Below are 23,823 nucleotides of genomic sequence, written 5' to 3' on the forward strand. Positions count from 1 at the left end.
AAAGAAAAAGAGAAAAATCTTGAAAAGATAAAAAAATAAATAAACTAGTACATGCAAGGGAACCCCAATAAGATTAACACCTGACTTCTTATCAGAAACAATGGAGGCCGAGAGGCAGAGGATGACTTATGCAAGGTACCAAAAGGAAAAAAACTAAATAAAAATTTTTACATCTAATAAAACTGTCATTCAAAAATAAAGTCAAGATAAAGACATTTCCAGAAAAACAAAAGCTAAGAAAACTTGTTGCTTGTAGACCTGCCTACAAGAAACAGAAAGGAAATTTTCCAGACTGAAAGTAAGTGACCCTGGACAGCAGTTCAAATCCACATGAAAAAAAAAAAGAGCACCAATAAAAGTAATTATATAATTCTAAAAGACTGTCCAAATGCATATTTCTTCTCCTTTCTGCCATTTACTGATTTTAAAAGCAAATGTATATAGTTCCATTGCTCAGCTTATAAAATATAGAAATGTAACAAATTTGACAACTACAGCACGAAGGAGGTGGGTGGGAGCAAAGCTGTACTGGAGTAGGGGAAGCACTAGATAGTAACTCAAATGCACAGGAACAAATTTAGAGAACCTGAAATGGTAAATAAGAAAGTTAATATAACAAACTCTATAGTTATGCCTGCTCTCCTTTCTTCTCCAAACTTCTTAAAAGACATACAGTTATATAAAGTAATAATTATAACAATGTATTATTGGGTTTCTAACATATACAGATGTAATACATACAATAATTTTTATTTGCTTCTGCATATTTTATTTTCCAAAATTTCTACAGTTGAACCTTGAACAACATGGGCTTGAACTATGCATACTCACTTCCATGTGAATGTTTTCAATAAATGTATTAGAAAATATTTTGGAGATTTGTAACAATTTGAAAAACATTTTGTTTTTAAGGGTACGGTATATATATATGTAACTTACAAAACATCTGTTAATTGGCTGTTTATGTTATCAGTAAGGCTTCCAGTCAACAATAGGCTATTTGTAATTAAGTTTTTGGGAAGTCAAAAGTTATATAAGGATTTCCAACTGTGCAGGGTAGGGAAGTCGGCACCCCTAACCCCTGCATTGCTCAAGGGTCAAATGTTTTCCAAAACCTGTGGGATGCAGGTTAAATGGAACATGGGAAATTTGTCTTAAGTACTTACATTTCAAAAAGAAGAATGAGAAAATTAATGAGCTAATTAGATGTTTTTTTTAAATATTTCAACAAACTAATATAAACAGCACTATCCTTAACCTGATAAAGTTTCTCTACAAAAAAGCTAGGTCAAACATTATATTTAATACACTCCCTTTAAACCAATAACAAGATAGAGGTGTCTACCTTCACCATTTCTATTCAATACTGTGCTGAAGTTCCAAATCAATGCAGTGAATCCAAGAAAACTTTTTTTTTTTGAAGTATAAGGATTGGAAAGGAAGATAACATATTATCTGATTATCTACATAAAAAAATCCTTCAATCTACAGATAAAATAAGTCATTGACAAAGAAAGATTCAGAATGTATTTGGACCAAAAATAAATATTAAAGACAGTTTTACATCTGTACAAAGCAACAAATATCCAGGTAATGTTACTTTTTAAAATACTACTTATAAGGTATAATATGTATGTGTGTGTGTGTGTGTGTGTGTGTGTGTGTGTGTGTGTGTGTGTGTGTGTGTGTGCGTGTGTACACATATGCAAAAGAAATGAGGTCTGTAGATATTTAGAAATTATGAACAAAATCCTGGGGCTAGGAGTGGTGAGGGAACCACCCCAGGGGGCCGAAATAAATCAGCTCTCGCTGTAGTATTTTCCTGTCCTATTTCTTCCTATCTGCCATCTCTTGGAATAATGACCTCAATCGTCGGAGGCAGGCAGTGATGATGAACCCCTTTTTGTGGCTAAGGAAACAGTCCAGAGGCCAACGGAGGCGCTCATCAGCGCGAATAGGGACCCCCACATACAAACCTGCGGTTAGGTCACCCGGCGCCCGGTGTGCGGGGTGGAGGGCTGGGAGAACTACATTTCCCAGCAGGCCTTGCACGCAGGCGCAGTGGGCTGGCCGCGCTGCGTGGAAACCCTAACGGAGTGTCTCGAGCTGCAGGGGTTGAGAGGAGCAGGTCACCCGCTGCGCGGAGCTGGGCGACTTTTCCTGCCTGCCCAGAGGCCGTAGGTGTGTTTATTCTTGGGTGTTCTTAAGCCTTGAACCCTTGTTTGTCCAGATGGAGAAGCACAGGCCCCCAGATAGGGAGGGACCTGGCCAGGTTAGCCATGGTCCACACAGCATGTTACCGAGTGTGACTCCTCCTGGTGGACGCTGCGGGAAATTTGCTTTTGACCCTGAGGAAGGTTGGGGCTCAGGGAGGTCAGGGAGGTGAGAAGTCACACCTTGAGGTCGCCTAGCTTGTCTATATTCTTAGGCACTTCTTAAGGGTGTAAGAATATAGTAATTTATCCTCCATTTGCCCCATGGTCCCAAGCACATAAGCCGGTGAGAATTATGCATGGGCTTGCCTGGGGCTTGACTGGGCTTACCCTGCCTTATCTCTAAATATCCCGACCCTCCTCCAAGGCAACAGGCCAAGCGGATCCGCCACAATAAAAGGCACCACGCTGCTGCCCTCTCTCTGTCTCTGTCTCTCTGCTGCCCTCTCTCTCTCTGTCTCTGTCTCTGTCCCCCTGCTCCCCCACCCCCTCTCTCTCTCCCTCCCTCTCTCTCTCTTTCCTCTCTGCTCTCTCTGTCCCACTGCTCTCTCTGCTGCTCCCTCTCTCTCTCCCCCCCACCCCTGTCTGGGGCAGCCACTCTCTCTTTTAGATAATAAAATCTCTTACGTGGGCCCGTGTCTCCTGAGTTGTTCTGGGTAAGGAGGGTCGTGGCGAAATACCCTTTCATTGGTGCCATGACTCGGATGAGGCTCTCCTATTGACTTTGCTCTTCCTCCAGGAACCTGAGCTGCTTTGGGAACCCTCACTGCCCGATCCTCCTCCACGGGCTCACCGTCCATTTCCCCGGTCGCTGGTCTTCTTGCCCAACACCAGCCTTCGATTTGGTGAGTCTCCCCTTCATGGTCAACTTAAATGTCCCTTTGGAACCTGGGAAGTGACCGTTGAGTGTCCGGCATCCCCAAGGGCTCCTCTGGGACAGGGGCACCCCCAACCACGACTTTCAGAGTCATGGTTGATCCCCATAGTTGACCCTTCTCTGCCTCCCCATGGTGAGAACCCTCATCCACTGAGGCCTGGTCTCCCTTTATCTATGTATCTACTCGACTCCAAAAATCCTGGTACCAGGTACCGAGCCTCCCCGGTGTTTTCACCTCGACCCCATAGTTAGAGGTGGTGAGGACCCCCTAACTGTTCCTGGTCTTTTCCGCGACCTTCTCAATTGCTCAGGGATGCCTCAGTGACTTCTGAACGGTCTCATTCTCACCATGGGATCTGGCCCCTCCGTTCCCACAGATTCACTGCTAGGGTGCTTACTCAATAATCTAAAGCCCCTCCACCTAACTCCAGACCTCAAACCTGTTTGCTTCTGTAATGAGATATGGGCACAATATCCCTTGGACAATCAGTCTAAATGGACCCCAAATGACTCTTTTGATCCTGAAATTCTCTGTGACTTATACAACTTCTGTGAGCATGTGGGCAAATGGGAAGAGATCCCATATATCCAGGCTTTCTCCTACCTCCGAACCAAGCTCTCTCTGTCTCCCCTGCAATCCTAAACACCTAGTACTTGCCTTAAAGTCCACACCCCTAAGCTTTTTTCAAGTTCCCAAACATCCTCAACTGCCTATAAAACCCCTAGATAATGCACCACCACGGGCTCTCTTGTCCCCTCCCAGCTCATGCCAGGAGCTCTGTCTGTCCTCTCACTGTATCATTATGTCTCAATCTGTATGTTTGTGTCTAAGTGTGTAAATGAAAAATATTTTTATACCTCTGGATGGTATTAATAAAAATTGATTTAAAGACAAGCGCTTGTAAAAATTGGGCATTCTAAAATTTCCAGAAAATTCTAATAGAAGATATTAAGCATTAATGCTAATTTAAGTTGAACTGAATAGACATGTCCTTATGGTTATCAGCTGCCTAAGTTTACCTAAAGTAAGTTGATAGTATCAGTTAAATCTTTTTAAAAAATGCTTAAAGTGAAGTGTAGCTTGTCTAATGTAATTACTTAAGCAAGTGCCTTAAAAGTTTTAACAGCTTCCCAAAATCAAATTCAAAAAGGTGCTCTTGTTCACTCTGATATTTTCCAGAGGGCCCCTGGAACATGTCACAGGAATTTTTTCTCATTGGAGAAAATATTTGGCTAATTTGGCTTATTTACCTGCTTAATTACCTAGAAGGCACTGTCACAGGGAATGATGCTAAACTTTGTTACTGAATGTTTTGTGTTACACGAATATCCAAATTTCCTTATGACAACTGTCTTACAGTAAGCTCTCATCAGATCTTTAACCATTGTCATTTGTAAATCTTTTGTCATCTATAGTCACTGTTTTATTACTCCTAGTAAAATAGATTTCAGCAGAACAGGTATTAATTACATAGGATTAAGTAAACTAAGAAAGATGATTTGGTGGCTTTTTGTTTCAAATGTTGTTGATAAAGTGTTTTAAGCTTTTTCTCTTAAGCTGACCACAGTTTAGTAAATGACTGCCTTTATAAGCAGAATTGAAACTTTATCTTTCTCTCTACCTGATCCCTCCAGAATTTAAAAACTCTCAGTGACTATTTTTATATTTCATGGCAGTATGTTTATTTGCACAAGTTCAATAAGAATCTGCTTTCCTTGTAAGAGGACCAATTAAAAACACTGGTTTTATTACCAAGGCTTTGACTGGAACGTCATACCTGAGAGACACGTGTGTAAACTTAGATATGAACAGACAGCTTTAAGGAACTAAGACTGACTTTTAACATCAACAAAGCCCCTTAGAAGAACTGGCCTGGTACCTTGCTTACAGAGTTCCCAGTAGCCTTACCAAGTGAGTAAAGAAGGTCACTTCCTGGCAAGTGCAGGAACCTCAAGAATGTCTTGGGAATCTCAAGAAGAGAGGAATTCACCCAAATCTACAGGTACTGCAGGCACAACCTGATGGCAAGTCTGGCTTGGCTTTCTGGCCTCAAGAAGCCCTTAAAAGTTCAATCTGAAATTCCTTACAAAAAGTTCCAGCAAAGCACATTTAAAAGATCCCATGTAATCAATTACTCTTCTTGCTGCACTTATGCAAATAATCAAGCCAACTGTTAATTATTTTCTTTATCTGACTACTTCTAATAAAAATGAAGGTGATTTTAGAGAAAAGTATTGTTTCAATAATGCAGTCTTATCTATCTATACTAAATCCTAATACTAGTCATTGAGATGTAAACTCGATCCAGAATTCTAGTTTCCCCATGATACCTGGCTGTGATTCTCAATTAGACTTCATATTTTTAGATCTCATATTCAGCCATGCATTCTTAATCTTGTCAAGTTTGTCCTTCCAGAAGGGAAAATCCAACTTCAGATGTTACTACTTAACCTAATAACACGATTTGTTCTATCTTGCCTAGAAGCCACAAAACTGCAAATAGTAATAGAAATGAAACCCAGAATAGAAGTGCCAACCTTCTGAGGCCCTCTCAACTGACCAGTGATGGAGACCTAGCTGCACCCTTTACTGTGCCCCCTTTCAGCATGAAGCAGCCAGAGCGGTCATTTCCCCTTTTCCCTAGCAGCAGCTAGAGTCCCTATCTGTAGAGGGGAGAATGAGACAGGGACCATAGGCTTAGAATAAGGTGAGAGCCTCTGGAGAAAGCAAGGCAGGATATTTGCAGTCAGAGCAATGTAACTACATGCTAGGAAACCTCCCCTACTAAAACTATGTTGAACATTAAGCTCTAGAATCATTCTTCAGTGAGATTAGTTAATATTCCCCAGATAAAGAAGAGTAGCACATGCTTTCTTATGCTAATCATTTGTAATTGTGTATAAGATTCACTTTAGCATAGTAAAAGGCCCAGGCCTATGTGCTGTCTTTCCTCCTTCAGATCTGACGAGGTAATTTTGCAAACTGAGCAACTAAGTTAGCATGCAGACCCAGCTGTAGATGGCATAGTAAAAGGCAGGATTCTTTAGCAAATAGACAATACCTTAGCCCACCTTGGGAGCTGAGCAGGCAGCCTTTTGATATACTCCCAGACCAAGACGCTGGTATCCCAGAGAAAAATCAAGACAGGAAATTCCTTATGTTGTTAATTTTTAATATTCAGAGAACACTTAACAAGTCCTTCCCCAAGGCTTTAGAGATAGTCACCCCCTTTTTGGACAGGATCTAGCCCAAGACCTCAAATCCCTTACTCTCTCAAGCTCCACCATCCTTCAATATGTAGATGATCTCCTGTGCAGTTCCTCCCTACAAACCTCTCAACAGGATACTACTATTCTCCTTTTAAACTTTCTCTCTGAACACAGCTATCCAGTTTCACCCTCCAAAGTTCAGCTGTCTGCTAGTAAAGTCACATACCTGGGAGTTCAGCTCTCCCTGCACTATGAAGCCATTACAATAGACAGGAAAAAACTTCTCCAAAACCATGCCCATTCCAAACACCAAGCAACACCATCCCTAATTCCCAAATGGCAAAGACCATACACAGTAATCCTTTCCATTGCAACTGCAGTTAAACTCCAGGCTCTTCCCCACTAGCTACACAACTCCCACGTTAAGCCATTTGTGTCTGCTTATTCCCCTCCCACCAAATCTCCCACAGGTTTCTACTCCACCCTGACTGGACATCTTACTCTCTGCATTTCGCAGCACTCATCTTCACTTCCACTCATCACTGAAGAAGTTTCTGCCAGCACGGAGTCCTAAGACCTCCCTTACAACCGCCATGCCTCATGCCTCAAGATTGTTAGCCCTGGTCTCAACACTTACTCTCTCACCAGACCTATCTTCCCAATGCCAGCCCTTTCTTCTCTTTCAGACTGTCCAAAAGATTGCACCATCAAGGATTCCCTTTGCCCTACAGGTTGCTTTTCTGCCTACACATATGTCCCAAAAAATGCTATTAATTCAGCCACCTGTTGGATTCTCCCAGAGGAGGACGCCGCCCTAAATCACTCATGAAAGGCGTCTCTTGATGCAACAAGCAAGAGGAATTTATTCAGGAACCAGCTAGCTGGGGTCCAAGCATCAGCCCGACGCAGCGGGTCTCAACAAGGACCCTGAACACACAAAGCCAGAAGTTTTTATAGCATTTTCAAAGGGGCAGCATTTTCCATAGCCACAATACAGTGTTTTTCTATAGACACATAAATTTTCGGCTGACGCCACATCCTGGGGGTCTGGTTAGATAAAATCACTTTCGGAATGTTGAGGGTGGTTTTAGCAAGATAAGACTAACTTGTTTTTCAAGGTTCTAATAATTTTCCTCCTTCTGGGTTAGAGGGTAGTGTTTAAGCCTTTAAGATGGCTGTGCTTATGCTAACTTTTGATTCTTCAGATCCTACATTTCCCCACTTCTCTTTAGGGGCATTCCAATCATGGAATGTTTGTGTCTCCTTGTTGGGTGAGTGAATGATATTGTTGCCTCAACATTAGTACATGAACGGCACTCACTCTTTCTCTAACAAAAGTTATCAGCCGATTTAGTATGCAGGGTCTTAAAGTGAGGAGCAACACAGGGATGAGTAAGGGCCCAGCCAGAGTGGATATCAGGGTTGTAAACCATGGGGATCTAGTGAACCAAGATTCAAATAGCCCTTGGCCAGCTTCTCGTTCTCTCTTTCTCTGGTCTAGCCTTTCTCTAAGCTTTGACATTGAATCTCTTACTATTCCAGAATGGTCTGCATAAAAGCAGCATTCTTCTTTTAAAGCTGCACACAGTCCTCTTTCTTTTAGGAACAGCAGATCCAGCCCTTGTCTATTCTGCAAGACTACTTCAGAGAGGGAAGTCAGAGATTCTTCAGGTTTTGTAATGGATTGCTCTATGGTTTTTAGGTCTTCATCAATAGCTGTCCTTAGTCCTTCATAATGTTGGTTCCCTTGGACAATAGCGGCTGCCCCCGTTCCCACTCTGGCTGCGACTCTTATCCCTAACAACACAGCTAAGGTCAGCGAGACGGGCTCTCTCTTATATCTATGCCTAGGTTCAAATTCAGCTATGAATGAGAGATCATCATGATACATCAACCTGGGCACCAGCTGAACCATGATACAGAAATCGCGGGAGGAGTTGAAGGCAGAAGTAGAGACACATGGGGTCACTCCAGTGTTACAAGCTCACCATCCCTCTGGAGGGGGGACTAGATACTCATTTTCACCTGAGGAGGTTACAGCTATGGTTTCATTACACAAAGCTTTATGGGTGGGGGGAACTGTACCTAAACATCGTCTTCTTCCAGTTACTTCGGTCAGGGTTAGTTTCCTATGGCTCCCCCAGCTACAGATCTCGTGACGGGTCGTCCTGTTAAAACTGCCCAACAATCTTAATCTTTCATAATAAGGCAGCCCAGAAGGGAAACACAACCAACAGGATCCAGTAGTGTTAGGATTGGTGGTGTTTAAGACCTGAAAAGCCCCTTCAAGGAGGTTGAGAAGTCGTTGTCCAGTGCTAGGGAAAGGGGTGACTTGGCCAAGAGTGGAGACAGAGGGAGTGGTGGCAGAGTCTATAGGTGGGGCTAGGGTCTGCTCTGGGGCCAGGGCTGGGAGACGCGGCCGATCCCACAGGACAGTGTTGGGTCCTACTGGGATAGCCGGGAGAGTCTCTACTTTAAGCCTGAGCATAAACAAGACTCTATTATCATAGCCACTTTGGTAGAGTCTTAGTCCCCACATAAGCCCTTTTTCCCAGTCTGTTGCCCTTTTTCCTGCATCTGTGAAGGAGATGTCAATAAGATTGCAGGTGGGATTAGTCACGCATTGGGCACGAGTGGCACTCCGTTGGATTTTTATGAGGCCTGGAGGAGGTCTCCCTGAACTTCCTGTCAGTCAATGGCATGTCTCTGTCTGTTTACAACTCCAATTTTTACAGAAAGAATCTGTCTGCCCACCACACTGTGAGACCTAGGCATTGGTTGAGGGGGCTGGGCATACATAAAAGCAGGTGCTTTGGATCTCTTTCATAGTCCCAGAGCCCCAATGCACTGTATAATCCCGAGTGCCACATCCGGGTATCCCAATTTTATCTTCGTACCAAGGGTCTTGTTTGAAGAGAGTGCATATATCTACAGTGAGGGTTGGCCACCAGGTTCCCCTAGGGTGTTGTCCTGTTAACTGAACTACTACTTGGCGGGAGGCTGGGGTAATGATTTGCCACGTCAGTAACCTGGGTTCATGGGGGTTAGGGTTCTGGTGGGTTGGAAGTAGCAGGAGCATTAGAATCACTAATAACATAGTTCTTCTTACACAAGCAAAGCTTAAGGGGGTTATCAGTCCGAGTTACTCGCCAATCTGAGTCCGACTGGGGCGCTTTCTTCAGATGTGAAGCGTGTACCCAGGAGGAGATGCCATCTACTTTCACGGCTCTGGGGGGTGGTCAAGAGGACGATGAAGGGTCCTTTCCATCGAGGCTCAAGGTTTCCTGTTCGGTGTCATCTTATGTAAACGGGGTCTCCCACCTGGAACTGATGGGGCACTGATAGGTCTTCTGGCCGATAGGCTTCCCGGATGGTGGCCCACACTTCTCTCCGTACAACTTCTAGGGCCTGTAACCTTTCAAGCAGAAACTTATTAGTTACACATTCGGGGGATGCGTGGAGGTGAGCCGACTCAAGCAGAGCCGGGGCTCTAAACATTATCTCAAAGGGTGTTAGCCCAAAGCGGCCGGGAGTGTTTCGGACTCAAAATAAAGCAAAGGGAAGGAGGACTAACTAATCACACAAACCAGTCTCTATGGATAATTTAGTCAAGGTCTCTTTTAGAGTTCTATTAATCTTTTCTACCTGTCCTGAGCTCTGGGGCCTGTATGCACAATGCAAATTCCAATCTGTCTCTTGCTTTTGACCCTGAGGAAGGTCGGGGCTCAGGGAGGTCAGGGAGGTGAGAAGTCACACCTTGAGGTCGCCTAGCTTGTCTATATTCTTAGGCACTTCTTAAGGGTGTAAGAATATAGTAATTTATCCTCCATTTGCCCCATGGTCTCAAGCACATAAGCCAGTGAGAATTATGCCTGAGCTTGCCTGGGGCTTGACTGGGCTTACCCTGCCTTATCTCTAAATATCCCGACCCTCCCCCAAAGCAACAGGCCCAGCGAATCCTCCACAATAAAAGGCACCATGCTGCTGCCCTCTTTCTCTCTGTCTCTCTGCTGCCCTCTCTCTTTGTCTCTGTCTCTTTGTCCCCCTGCTCTCTCTCTCCCTGCTCTCTGCTCTCTCTGTCCTGCTGCTCCCTCTCTCTCTCTCTCTCTCCCTACCCCCCTCTGGGGCAGCCACTCTCTCCTTCAGATAATAAAGTCTCTTGCGTAGGCCCGTGTCTCCTGAGTCATTCTGGGTAAGGAGGGTCACGGTGAGATACCCTTTCAAAGGGGACTTCTAGAATTGAGAGCCTTGACTCCAAATCTCCATTTTACAAATGAGTAAACTGAGGCTAGAGAAGGCCACAGCTTGCCAAGAGGTCCAGCAGCCCTTTGGAGGCCCAGCTAGGCCAGTGACCCCTGTCCCTCACAGGAGATAAGTCACAGATGTTGATGAGTCCCAGCATTGTCCACTGCCCACTAATGACCACGGCCATCATCCACTAGCTCTACACCCACGAGAAGCTGGACTGAGTGGAGGATAGTATTGTGAGGTCCCAGCAGAGTTGTGTGGCTGACAGCCCCGAGTGGGGCCCCCTGTGCAGCACAGCCCCTTCCTGTCCCCTCCAGATCTGTAGTCTCCTCCAAGGCAGTATTGCCGAGCATAGGGGCATCTGCCTGTGGCACCTGATTACCCAGATTAATTGACAAAGTGTGGTGGCCACACTGTATGCTCACACCCTTCAGCTCCTCACCAAGGCCCACACTGAGGTGCACAGGTGGTGAGGGATTGCAGGGGGACCCTCCTGCTGGCTCACCTTAAGCTGCCCTCCTCCTCTCCTGCCCCCTAGGTACACATGAAAATGATGCTGGCTACCAGCAACTGCCCACTCACAGGCCAGAAGCCATCTGTGTACCTGTGACAGGCCACTATCCCTGCCACTGTGTCTTAGCCCCCACCGCCCCTGGATCTCTGTCTATGGAGCCTCCTTGGGCACCAAAGGATTCTTGGCTCTATATTACTTTCTGAGGTAAAAATTAAATGCTTATTGAATGGGCATAGTGCCAGATTGGGATCTGGGTTTGAGGAAGCGAAGGCAGGACTTGGCTTTTGCCCCATGTCCTTCCTGGAAGCCACTAGAAGCTAGTGCTGTGAAAATACTCTATTTTTTTATATAAAGACCAGCAGAAGGAGGGAGGGTTCCATATTCCAAAAGAGAAGCCAAGTCCCAGCTCCAGGGAGGAAAAGGAAGGACAGGCCAGCTAGGAGGGGTCACAAGTTGGAGACTGGGCCACAGGCATAGTCATCTTGATCAGAGGACTCATGTAAACTTTTTTGTCAGGGCTTCCCACTCATATGTCCTGGAGATTAGGAAATAAAATAGAGAATCTGTATGGGGAGGGCATGAATTTACCTACCTTTAATTGAGGTTGACTCTGTGCAAGACACAGTGGGTATAGACAAAGATGAGTAAGATTGGGCAGCTAAGGGTCAGGCTTTGTTAATGACTTCCTACAAAGGCCCAGCCCTGGTGTCCCATTCTTCAGGACACCTTCCCAGTCCTTCCAGGAAGAGGAACCCTATGTCCTTGGCCCTGACTACATGGGCCTTACAGTAGCTCTGTCTGGCTTTATCTTGCCTACTAAGCTAGGAGCATCATGAAGGCATAGCTTGGTTCTTGGTTTCCACCCCCAAAGTCTGAATCCTGGGGAAAAGGTTTGGGGTTCCCCCATCTGGAGTATGGGGGCTCTTAGCATATACTGTCCTGTCACCACTGACACTGGGGACTACAGCCATCCTCTTCAGAGAGGGAGAAAGAAGATTGACACTTCCCCTGAATGTACAATAAGCCAAGATGCACAGCCACCCCAGCCTACCTCCCCGTCGCCTGTGCAGTGCCACCAACAGGCTTTCTCCTTGCCCCCACACAAGTCTACACCTTGGTTCCAGTTTGAAATGAGAAAACAGGTTGAGATCCTCTATCAGCAGATGAGAAAATGGGTTTCCCAACTGTAAGATTCCTCAGGGGCTGTTGGGAGGTCATAAGTTCGTGTATGGAAAGTGCTTGCCCCATACTGTAGGCTCCCATGCACAGTCAAGCAGGTTGGGCACTGAACACCCTCGTGAGTGCCATTCAAACCAGAGACATTCTAGATTTGTATATTTTGACATTTAGTGAAGGTCTGGAGGTAGGGATGCCTCTGTTAGAGTCATAGAAAAGCACTTCAGAACTGAGGCAGCCCTGTATAGAACAAGGGCTAAATAAATATTTGTTACTGTTAAACACCCAAATACTATGGACTGGGACTTAGGCGAAGTGACTTGAGTTTTAGCAGTTACCCTGAAATAGTTTTAGCAGGACTATTATCATCTATCTCTGTATTACAAATTAGGAAACTCCTGCAGAGGTTAAAATGTTTGCTTTAAGTTGCTCAGTGATGACCTGTGGTTCAAACACCCAAGACCCAGGTCCGGGTCCCAGGTACTGATCTGATCAGAGAAGCTTCTGTTTGCTGACATCCTAATGGAAGACAGGCTCCCGACTGTAGCTCCACCATATCCCAAGACACTCGCCTGGGCCATCCCCATGTCCTGCTCACCCGGCCCCTCAGTTGCCCAAGAATCTCCCATAATCTCATGGGCTCAGGGGCTTATCCACCACCACGGGCTCTGAGGACCAAGCCAGGGTTGATGCTGGGGACCCCTCATCCACATCTGTATAGTGCCTGCCTTCACCATCCATGTAAACACTGCTCTCACCATCTCATACTGCTGTTGACCCGGCTGTCACAGCTCAGATCCTCGGAGCTCTCAGCCGTGTGGCAGTGAGGGTGGTCCAGATTGTTGTCAAGGGGCTGTCCAGCTTGAGTGGGTGTGGCCTGGCTGAGCCAAGGCCCCAGCCCAGGCCTTCCCTGATATAATTCAAGTACCTAGAACTGTACCTCACTATGATAGATATCTAATATTTGAATTAATAAATGAGTGAAAACTCTTTAAAAATAAATGTTGTTTATTGATTGATTTTCCAAAGTTATAGGAACTTTGTAATTCTAGAAAAACACACTTTAGACACAAAGGATTATCTTTCTTTTAATGCCTGAATGTATTCTGTGTGCTGACATTTTAGAGAAGCTTTTTATAAGTATGTTTTAGTAGCACTAGCATGTAATATTCTCTTCCTACTCTTTGTTTTTGTATGGAAATAGAAATATATCATCTTTTTATAAACTTTAATATTTCCATATGATAAGATGGCAACTTTTATATAGGATAAATTTCCCTGGCTAAAATATATGAATATGGATTAGTGGTTTCTGTAGTTACTGGTTTTTGTTTTCCTTTCTTGGAATGATTTTAAAGAGCATTTAGATGTTTTTATGTTTGTGGGACTGGTAAGGTTTCCACTTTCATCTTAAGTCAGTCTGGGCAAGTTAAGTTTTACAGGCATTTTTCTATTTCAAATTCAGAATCATAATAATATTTTCTTGGGGTTTTGGTACTGGTGGATTTTTAAAATATTGCCCATGTGTTTCCACATTCTGTCTAGCTTATCCATTACAGCCCCCAGCAGAGAGCCTAATCATAGTTGTTTCAAATTCCCAGTTGGAACTTGCCATTTTTAAAATATATTGTGTTATATTTGTGAAAAATATCTTGCTACTCTTTTCTCAAGCAATTATGGCATATGACTGGGAATAAGCAATAGTTTATACTAAAAGTATGGGGAGTCATAAACACTGACTGTATAAATGCAGAAGAGAGGTTAAGAGTAGCAAGGCACTTTGAGGAATACTTGCATATGCCTCTGGTTAGAAAGAAGATGCTTGTCTATGCTTGGCAGTGGCAAATGAAGAATTACTAATGCCTTATTTTCTAGGCATAGATTAGACAGTGTAGACCAGTTTGTTTACTTTATGAGAAAACTACCAATTTGCTTACATATTATTTTTTTGTGAACAGTAGATTTGAGTCCAAGACCATTTGAAGAATTTACAAACTCTTAGAAAAAAAAGAAGTCTGCTAGAAATGAATGCAAAAGTTGCTTACAGTCCATCACATTCAACTGTCTTGGTTGTGACCTAGTACCAATATAGCAGAGAAGCCCAAATGACTCTTTAGACCAAAACATTCTTAATTAGGTAAACTGTAGGAAGCTAGAACCTACAAGTTGCTCTCTCATGCATCGCTAGTGATCTCTGAAAGCACTGGAAATTTTGAGGCTTTCTCAGGGTAATAATATTTTCCTAATGAACAATGTTTTCAGGTATAAATTCTTTCCAAATAAACTGTCTTCCCTCTCAAAAAGTTAATTTATAAAAGAAATTTAGCAACTTCTCACTTACATGATCTATTTTCAGTATTCAGAAGTGATTTTGATCTCTATAGAGTAAATGCTCTGCTATGAAAATTATGTCACAAGTCCCCCATTAGTGATAACATTTTTTTCTACTGAAGGTCAAAGTATTGGAACAGGTCATTTTTTCTTGTATACAGGTAATACATTATATAAAAACTATTCATATTGGCAGTTTTAGTTATGCATAGTGGTGTGGTTGTAATTTTTGAAACTTAATTCTGTGTTTTGTCTGATGAAAGCAGGCACTGATCAGGATACCTCCTAAGAAGTAATTTACCTCCTGTTCCCTTCCAATAATACTTATATTCTAATTTTTCATCTCTGAGAAATAATAAGAGGGAAATAGAATTAAATGGGGGGATAATCTAATTTATGTTGTTTAAATGGTGTGACTTCTCACCATTGAAGCTATTTTTCCCATTTTAGAGGGAGGAAATAATGCCTTTACCTTTTTCTACCTGGTGACTTCAAAATTGAAATTTTAATCAGGAAGAAGTCAATTGGTGTCAGGGAACTGATATACCACTATCTATGCAGCATTGTTATAGTCTTATTATTTCTGTGTTTTGGGTATGATTTTCCTAATGCTATGAATACAATTTTGTTAACTAATTTAAAAAAATCCCAGTTGGATAATTCCAACATCCTTGCCACCTCTGAGTCTATTTTTGAGGTTTACACTCACTCTCTCTTCAAAATATGTTTTTTCCCCTTTTCCTGTGTTTTGTAATTTTTTTCTTCATAGCTCTTTATGATGGACTGGGTAAATAGAACTGCTGTAAACTGGCCCTTTGTACTGTAATGGTAAGGGTTGGAGAAGAGAGAGGCATCCTTTAGAACTATGAGTAGATCTCATTCTTTTAGTGACCTTTTACCTCTGGACTCTGAATTTTTTCACATGTGCTACTCAGATTTCTCCTCAGGTGGGACAAAATAGCTGGAGTGAGCTGGAAATGTTTCCCTTCTTCCATGTGGAGGCTCTCTGGGGTGGAGTTATGATTCTCCCTTCCTGCAGGTGAACTAGGCTTCTCTAAATCCCCATGGGTCAGGCTATGGTTAAATAGTTTCTCCTGAGGGCAGCCCTCGTTAAGAAGATTGAAATGATCTGGCATACTTCAAAATGGTTCTTGCTACTCTCGCCGTTCCAGAAGACTAAGGGCACTTCTCTCCAGTATTTGCGGTGAGAACCTGCTGGAGCTCCTACAGGTAAAACTCACAAATGTCTGGGGGCTCCATTGTTGGATCCCTCTGAAGGTTTTCTCTATCAGACTTGTCCAAAATGGCATCCATCCATCAGCTAACTACAGTTCAGGTTTCCCTGCCTCAGCTCTCATTGTGCGGAGGTTTGTGACTGTTGGTTACTATCGGGCGTGTTGTGATTCTCTACATTCACTTGTCAGTCTCTCCAATTTTGGGGGCACCAGTTGTACTGTAACCTCATTTTTCTGCCAGATCTAAGAAGAGGTGTTGATTTTTCAAGTTATTTGGCTTTTTACTCCTTGTTAGGACAGAGCAGCCATCCCTAGCTTCTTACATGACAAACCATAAATTGGAATTGTCTCATTTGCCTTTTAAAATTAGAAATGAGTGCTTAAGTTTAGCAGATGCTTTTTTGGCTTCCCTTACAATAATCCAGTTCTATCAACAGTCTTGCGTTAATGTAATCAATTGTGTTGAGCGAGTTCCTGAAAGTAAACCACTCTTGCAATCTCAGAATAAACTTGATAGACCCGGTCATAGTGCATTATTCTCTTGTGTCATAGCTGGATCATTTTCAGTAGTAATTTATTTAGCAGATTTGCATAAAATAGTTCTTTTTAAATATCACTAGCTAGGACTTACTAAACCTATCCCAGTACCACTCAGTACCCTAATGCTCTTCCTTTTGATTTCTGGTTTAGTTTGTTCATCGATCCATTAACTATTTAGAAGCATGTTGTTCAGCCTCCATGTATTTGTAGGCTTTATTTTATTTGTGCAATTTATTTCTAGTTTCACACCACTTATTTCTAGGCCACTGGGGTCTGAGAAGCTGCCTGATACAATTTCAATCTTCTTTAATTTATTGAGGCTCTTTTTTTGGCCTAGAATGTTATCTATTCTGGAGAATATTCCATGTGCACTTGAGAAAAATATGTATCCTCCTGCTTTTGGGTGAAATGTTCTGTAGATATCTATTAAGTCCATCTAATCTAATGTTTTGTTCTGTGCCTCTGTTTCCTTACTTTCTGTCTGGTTGGTCTATTGATGTGAGTGGTGTGTTAAAGTCTCCTAAAATGAATGTGTTGTGGTCTATTTCCCACACAAGTTGGGGTTCCTCTGACCAGGATCCTCACTAAACTCAAACCACCTGATAATGTAACTGGTCTGTTGCTAGGCTACCACCTTCATACCTTTAGGCAATAAGCTATTATTGTGCTATATAGAGAGCTTGGCCCAGTGCTCTGTGCGGAGGCAGAGATGCTAGTACTTGACCTACCGCTGGGAGAACAAGCCAGGTAATAAACTCTTTCACCACAAAGAATGATTTGGTCAATTTCTTTGGTCACATTGAATCCATAGTGAACTTGCCCAGGGCTGAAACCCATTGGCAAGACAATTGGTGAAGTCATCAGGGTTCATTATTGACCAAGGTAAAAGACAGGCTGCCCTTATGGGAGGGGTGCTTCAGTGGGCTGCCCCTGTGAATGGGGAGACAGTGGATTGTCCCCCAATGGGTATGTAGTCTGAGGTGGCTTGCTTCCTAGAGGACTGGGCCCCACTTCAGGATTGGAGGCAAGTGGAGGTGATACCTGAGGTGGTATGTATAGCCCTTGGTATAGTAAGTAAGTCTTTTGAGAGACAGAGTGCCTGTGAGGCAGTGGGGACCATGAGTTGGCTGCTTCTCACAGTATTAAAAAGGTCTACAGAAGAGAAGGACATGCTCCCAAAAAAGACTCAATAAAAGGCAGCAGGAGAACGTTAGCTGCAAACTTCTGTGGATTCCCTGAAGAAGGAAATGGCATTGATGCGAGAGGAGGCAGCACAAGCACACCAGCAGCAAGGTGCCATTGAAGAGGTGAAAGATTCCTTACAGAACAAGACAGCAGCACTGCCAGGTGCTCTGAAGGAGGAAAAGGCCATCAAAGAAAAAGATGAACTCTGGAGGTGACACAAGAATGCCAGCTGCAAAGCATTAAGGTAAGAGAGCTGCTAAAGACTGAGCTAACATTGCTGCAAGGCACAGTAGAAAAGGTAAAGGTTGTAGCAGAGGAGGCACTTGGGGGAGGGGAGAGAAAGGTACCACCAGCCTTGGAAATGGAGGAGCTGGGGAAGGATGAACGAGTGGTGCCGGAGGCATGGACCCCTCCTGTATTGAAAGCACGCCCAGTGGTTGTAAAGAAAATAAAGACCCAGCAGCTGAAAGTTCCCCAAGGAGAGGAGCAGACCCCTTCCCAGATCGTGGAACACTCTGTGCTCTGCCCTATACTCAGGCTGGATTTGGGCTCACAGTTTAGGCAGAAGCCCTCAGAGTCAATATCAGCTTGGCTCCTGCATCTGTGGGACTTAGGTAGGGGAATGGAATTGTTCTGTCAGGATCAGAGATGGGAAATCTGGATTCCCTGACAGTGCAGCCTGCCTTGAGGCAGCAATTACAAAATGTAGTTTTGTAAGACCCCAGGTAGTCACTCCCTCCTCAATTGGCTTATGGCTGTGTGGCATCCTGTTAGATGGCAGACGTATGCAGAGCTCCAACAGGTGTTACAAGAGCTAGGCATAAGAAATGTCATCTATACTCCAGAGAATTATGGCCCAGATGAAGAGATTTTCACTACTGGGATGAGAAATATTGTGCTTAAAATGGCTCCCACATCCCTCCTTGGGTGTCTTGTGGCTATTATTTCCCTTCACTTAGGGCATCCCGTAAACAAGGTGATACATACAGTAGCAGACTTAAGAGAGGCTGAATCAATGAGAACACAAAAAGAAGTAAAGTCTGCTACTCAGAAGAAGAACATAAAGGGCCCCATGAAGGTTACAAGGACGCAGATGTGGGTTGATTTAATACGGGCAGGAGCAGATGGAAGGAAATTAGATGGGAAGTCAAATAGGATCTTAATGGAGCTATGGAAACAACTGAAATGAGAGCAGCAGTTCCAGTCATTAAGACCAAAGAGGCAGAGGTCAGAGACAGAGCCACAAGTCCGACCTGTGTGTTTGCAAGAATTCCTGCGGGAGAGTGAGACAGCCTCACTTGAGCCCACACAGGAAGAGATTGGGGAACATGGTTTGACTGAGGGGAAGGTCGAGGTACCCACCCTGAAGGACCAGGGGGAGACTGGAGGCCAAATGTTGAAATAGCTATCCATTGGTCTCCAGTGAACATACAATGCATCTGGCTCTGGTGGACACAGGGGCTGAATGTTCACTGATTCATGGTAACCCTGAGCAGTTCCCTGGGACCCTCACTATTATAGATGGATATGGGGGTAAGGCTATTAGAATGAAACAAGCCCAAATCCCTAAGGGAATAGGGCATCTACCCCTAAAAGAGTATACTGTGTATATATCTCTTATCCCTGAGTATATTTTGGGGATTGATATCCTGCAGGGTCTGTGGTTGCAGACCACTGCAGTGAGTTTGGACTGAGAGCATGTGTGGTGAAGGCAGTTCTGGGGGGACATGCTAGGCACCCGCCCATAGCTTTACCTGTGCCTTGGCAGGTGACTAATACTAAACAATACAAACTGCCTGGAGGGCATAAAGAGATTGGAGAAACTTTCCAGGAGCTGGAAAATGTGGATATTATAAAGCTCACCCTAGTCCTTTCAATTCTCCAGTGTGGCCAGTAAAAAAACCAGATGGCTCCTGGCATATGACTGTGGATTACAGAGGACTGAATAAAGTCATACCCCCTATGCATGCTGCTGTCCCCTCTACTGCAGGCCTGATGGATACCCTCAGCCATGAACTAGGAACATACCATTATGTGGTAGATATTGCTAATGCCTTCTTTTCCATTGACATTTGGCAGGAAAGTCAGGAACAGTTTGCCTTCACATGGGAAGGATGGCAATGGACTTTCACCATCCTTCCACAAGGATACCTCCACACCCCCACCATCTGTCATGGACTTGTATCCCAGGACTTGGCTACATGGGAGAAACCACCAATGGTGCAGCTGTACCATTATATTGATGAAGTCTGATGCTCTTTCAGATCTAGAAGGTGCAACACCTATACAGCTGCAACATCTACAGTAGAAAGGATGGTCTGTGAACAGTACCAAGGTTCAGGGACCTGGTGTGTCTGTCAAATTCTTGGGGGTCATCTGGCCAGGTAAGACCAAAGTTATACCAGAAGCATCTATATAGATAAAGTCCAGGCCTTTCCTACCCCTACAACTGTAGCATTGCTACAGGAGTGTCTGGGTCTTCTAGGCTACTGGAGAGTGTTTATCCCACACTTGGCACAAATTCTGAAGCCCTTACATTGGTTGGTACAAAAGGGCACCAGGTGGGACTGGGATGAGACATGTGCATCTGTCTTTAGTACAGCAAAATGGGCAGTCAATGCTGTGCAGGCCTTGAGTGTGATAGACCCATAAGGACCCTGTGAGCTGGATGTTCATGTGACTGAAGACGGTTATGACTGGGGTCCCTGGCAGCGGCTTGAATGAACTCGCCAACCTGTTGGATTCTGGTCACAACTCTGGAAAAGGGTGGAGGTATGATATACTTTGATAGAAAAACAACTGGCTGCTGTGTATCATGTCTTGCTGGCTACAGAGGCTATCACTGGAATGGCCCTAATTAAGGTATGGCCATTACCATACCTTCTGCCTAAACTGTGAGCCCAAATCCAGCCTGATTAGGTATGTGTCCCATCTTGAGGTGGGTATGAGACTGGACCCAAAGCCAAGGAGTGGTGTGGCACAAGCACCCACACTGGCCAAGCAGTGTAGTGCCCTCTCTAGTAGCTCCTTGAGTGAAGAACTCCAACGCTTATTGGGGCTGGTGACATATACTAGTGAAAAGCAGGAAGAACTTGCTTTTGAACCATTTGTAGTAGAGAGTCTCTTTCGGGAGGGAAGAGCCCTTATCCCAGAAGATGCATGGTATACAGAAGGCTCCAGGCATGGGCAGCCCCTAAAATGGAGGGCCATAGCTTTCCATCCTAAGACTGAGACAATATGGATGCAAGATGGTGAGGGAAAGAGCAGCCAACGTGCATAGTTCTGGGCTGTGTGGCTTGTGATCAGCCAGGAGCCCTCCCCTATAGTTGTCTGCATCGACAACCGGGCTGTCTATTGGGGCTTGACCCTGTGGCTCCCAACCTGGTACCATGCTACCTGGCTGGTTGGTCACCAACCCCTTTGGGGGCAAGAATTGTAGCAAGACTTATGGGCCTGTGGTCAGACTAAAATAATTACAGTATACCATGTGACAGGTCATTTGCCACTGGCATCCCCAGGAAATAATGAAGCAGATAATTGGCCCAGTTACATTGGTTAGAAGGAAAGTCTACCTCTGATATAGCTCAATGGTTACATCAATGTTTGTTGCATGTGGGGCAAAAGACAATGTGGGCTGTAGCCCATCGGTGGGGCTTGCCTTTGATCTTTGAAGAAGTTAGTAGAACATGGCAGGGGTGTGTTGTGTGCTCCAAAGGGACTTACACCGACTTCCACAGCAACATGGGACAATAGCTAAGGGGTCTATACCCCTCATCAGGTGGCAGATAGACTATATTGGGCCTCTACCTGTGTCAGAAGGATATCAGTATGCCATGACTTGTGTGGACACAGCTACTGGGCTTCTGGTTGTTTTTCCTACCTGTTGTGCAGACTAGCAGATGACCATAAGAGGCCTGTAGTGTCTCTTTGCCACCTATGGCCGACCACAGTTAATTGAGAGTGATTAGGCATCCATTTTACTGGACATACACTGCAAGAATGGGTGAAACAGCTGGGAATCAAATGGAAGTTTCATGTGCCATACAATCCTACCACAGCAGGCTTGACAGAGAGGCTCAATGGCTTATTAAAATCCAGACTAAAGTCAGATACCAATAGTATGCAGGGATGGCCAGTCTACTCATGGACCGTGCTACAGCATTTGAATGACAGACCCTGAAAGGGAGCCCTGAGCCCCGTAGACATGTTAAGATAAATGGCTGCCTCCACTATACAATTGCAACTACAAACCAAGGAAGAACCAAGCTGAGGTTCAGCCACTAGAATAATATCTTGCTGCCAGAAACAACTGCACTGAACCCTGGAGACTCCATTGAGTGGATGTGGCCTTGGACCTTTTTACACATGGACCAGTGATGGCTGGCTCTCTTGGCACATTGGGGACAAGGCCTGGAAGCTGGCCTCCTGTGTATTTCTGGAATAACAGCAGAGTGGCCCCCAAAGGTCACAGTAGTAGATCCTGAATGGCCAGAAGGTAGGAGCATCTTACCAGGGAGTTTTGTTTTATCATTATTGCCAGTGCATGCACCTCCAGTAGCACTATATATAGACCCTTCAGTAACCCCCATGGGGAAAGGAGTAAAAGTATGGTGTACTAGACCTGGAAGGGACCCCCTTCCTGCTATAGTCCTATCACAGGACCACTCTCTTGCATGTATCCTACCCAATGGGCAAGATTTGCCTATATTGGTGTCATTAAAACATGTGTCTTATCATCCCTAAGGTCTTTGTGGATTGGGAACTTCCCCTGGCTTGAGGATTATTTAATTTTTGTTACCTGTATAAAAATCTTGTTGTACCTTAATTTTTATTATTATCTCTAAGTTGTTGTTATCCTCTTGCTGGTTTGAAATCTGGATACAGTGCTCCAGCTTTCTGGCACAGGGATAATTGCAGAAGATTGAAAGCATGTAGATTGTAAGGTGAAAATCCTGGAGGGCTGGAGTGTGGGGAAGCTGGGGTTCCTATGGCCAGGATCCACACTGAACTTAAATGACCTGATGATGTAACTGGCCTGTTGCTAGGCTACTGCTTCCATACCTTTAGGCAACAAGCTATTATTGCACTATATAGAGAGCTCAGCCCAGTGTTTTGCACAGAGGCACAGATGCTAGTGCTTGACCTACTGCTGGGAGAACAAGCCGGGTAATAAACCTTTTCACCCCAAACAACCCGTTTTGCTGTCAATTTCTTTGGTCGCATTGAATCCATAGCAAACTTGCCCAGGGCTGAAACCCATTGGCAAGAAACCCTTTTAATTTTGTTAGTACTTGTTTTACATATTTAGGTGTTCCTGTATTGTGTGCATAGATATTTTTAATGGTTATGTCCCCTCGTTGGACTGACCCCTTTCTCATATGTAATGTCCTTCTTTGTCTCTTGTTATTTCTTTTTTTTTTACAGTTATTTTGTCTGATATGAGTACTGTTACTCCTGCTTTTTTCTCCCTATTGTTTACATGTAATATATTTTTCCATCCCTTCACTTTTAGTCTGTGTATGTCTTTGGAGCTAAAATGAGTCTCTTGTAGGCAGCATATAGATGGGTCTTGTTTTTTATCCATTCTGCCACTCCATGTCTCTTGATTGGTGCATTCAATAAGTCCATTGATATTTAAGGTGGTTATTGATATTTTTATTAATTGTTTTCTGGGTGCTTTGGTTTCTGTTTTTCTTTGAGAAGCTTCCTGTATTAAGATTTTATTACCACCACAATAAATCATCAAAAAATCAGTGGCTTAAAACAATACATACATTATCTCGCCATTTCCTTGGGCCAGACAGAGTGGCTCAATTTGTTCTCTGGAGCTCGTCAAGGCCAAAATCAAAATGTCAGCAAGAGTACATTCCTTTTTGGAGGCTCTCAGGGAGACTCTGCTTCCAAAATCATTCAGGTTGTTGACAGAATTTAGTCCCATGTGATTACAGTTTCTTTGCTGTTTCTCAGTTTCTGGGACTGCTAGCATTCCCCAGCTCATGGCCCTCTTCAAAGCCAATAAGGGCAGGGAGAGTCCTTCCAACTTCTTATCTCTCTAGTTTTGTGTCATACCTCATTTCTTCTGCCTTGCTCTTCTGTCACATATCTCTGCCTCTTTAGCTTTCTTCCACTGGTTGTTTTATTTTTTTTGTTATCATTAATCTACAATTATATGAAGAACATTATGTTTACTAGGCTCTCCCTACCCCAAGTCCCCCACACAAACCCAATTACAGTCACTGTCCATTAGCATAGTAAGATGTTGTAGAATCACTATTATTCTTCTCTGTGTTGCAC

General features: G+C 44.0%; 1 long non-coding RNA gene across 1 annotated transcript; it reads left to right on the forward strand.

Annotated features, from left to right (window-relative positions):
* Window positions 1–2,051: 2,051 nt before the first annotated feature.
* On the forward strand, window positions 2,052–22,710 carry LOC108390257 (uncharacterized). Its single transcript, XR_001851462.3, has 4 exons — window positions 2,052–2,181; window positions 2,953–3,058; window positions 6,771–17,773; window positions 19,609–22,710. It is a non-coding gene; the product is annotated as an uncharacterized lncRNA (long non-coding RNA).
* Window positions 22,711–23,823: the final 1,113 nt, after the last annotated feature.

This window comes from Manis javanica, chromosome 8, assembly GCF_040802235.1.
Source record: "Manis javanica isolate MJ-LG chromosome 8, MJ_LKY, whole genome shotgun sequence".
NCBI lineage: Eukaryota > Metazoa > Chordata > Mammalia > Pholidota > Manidae > Manis > Manis javanica.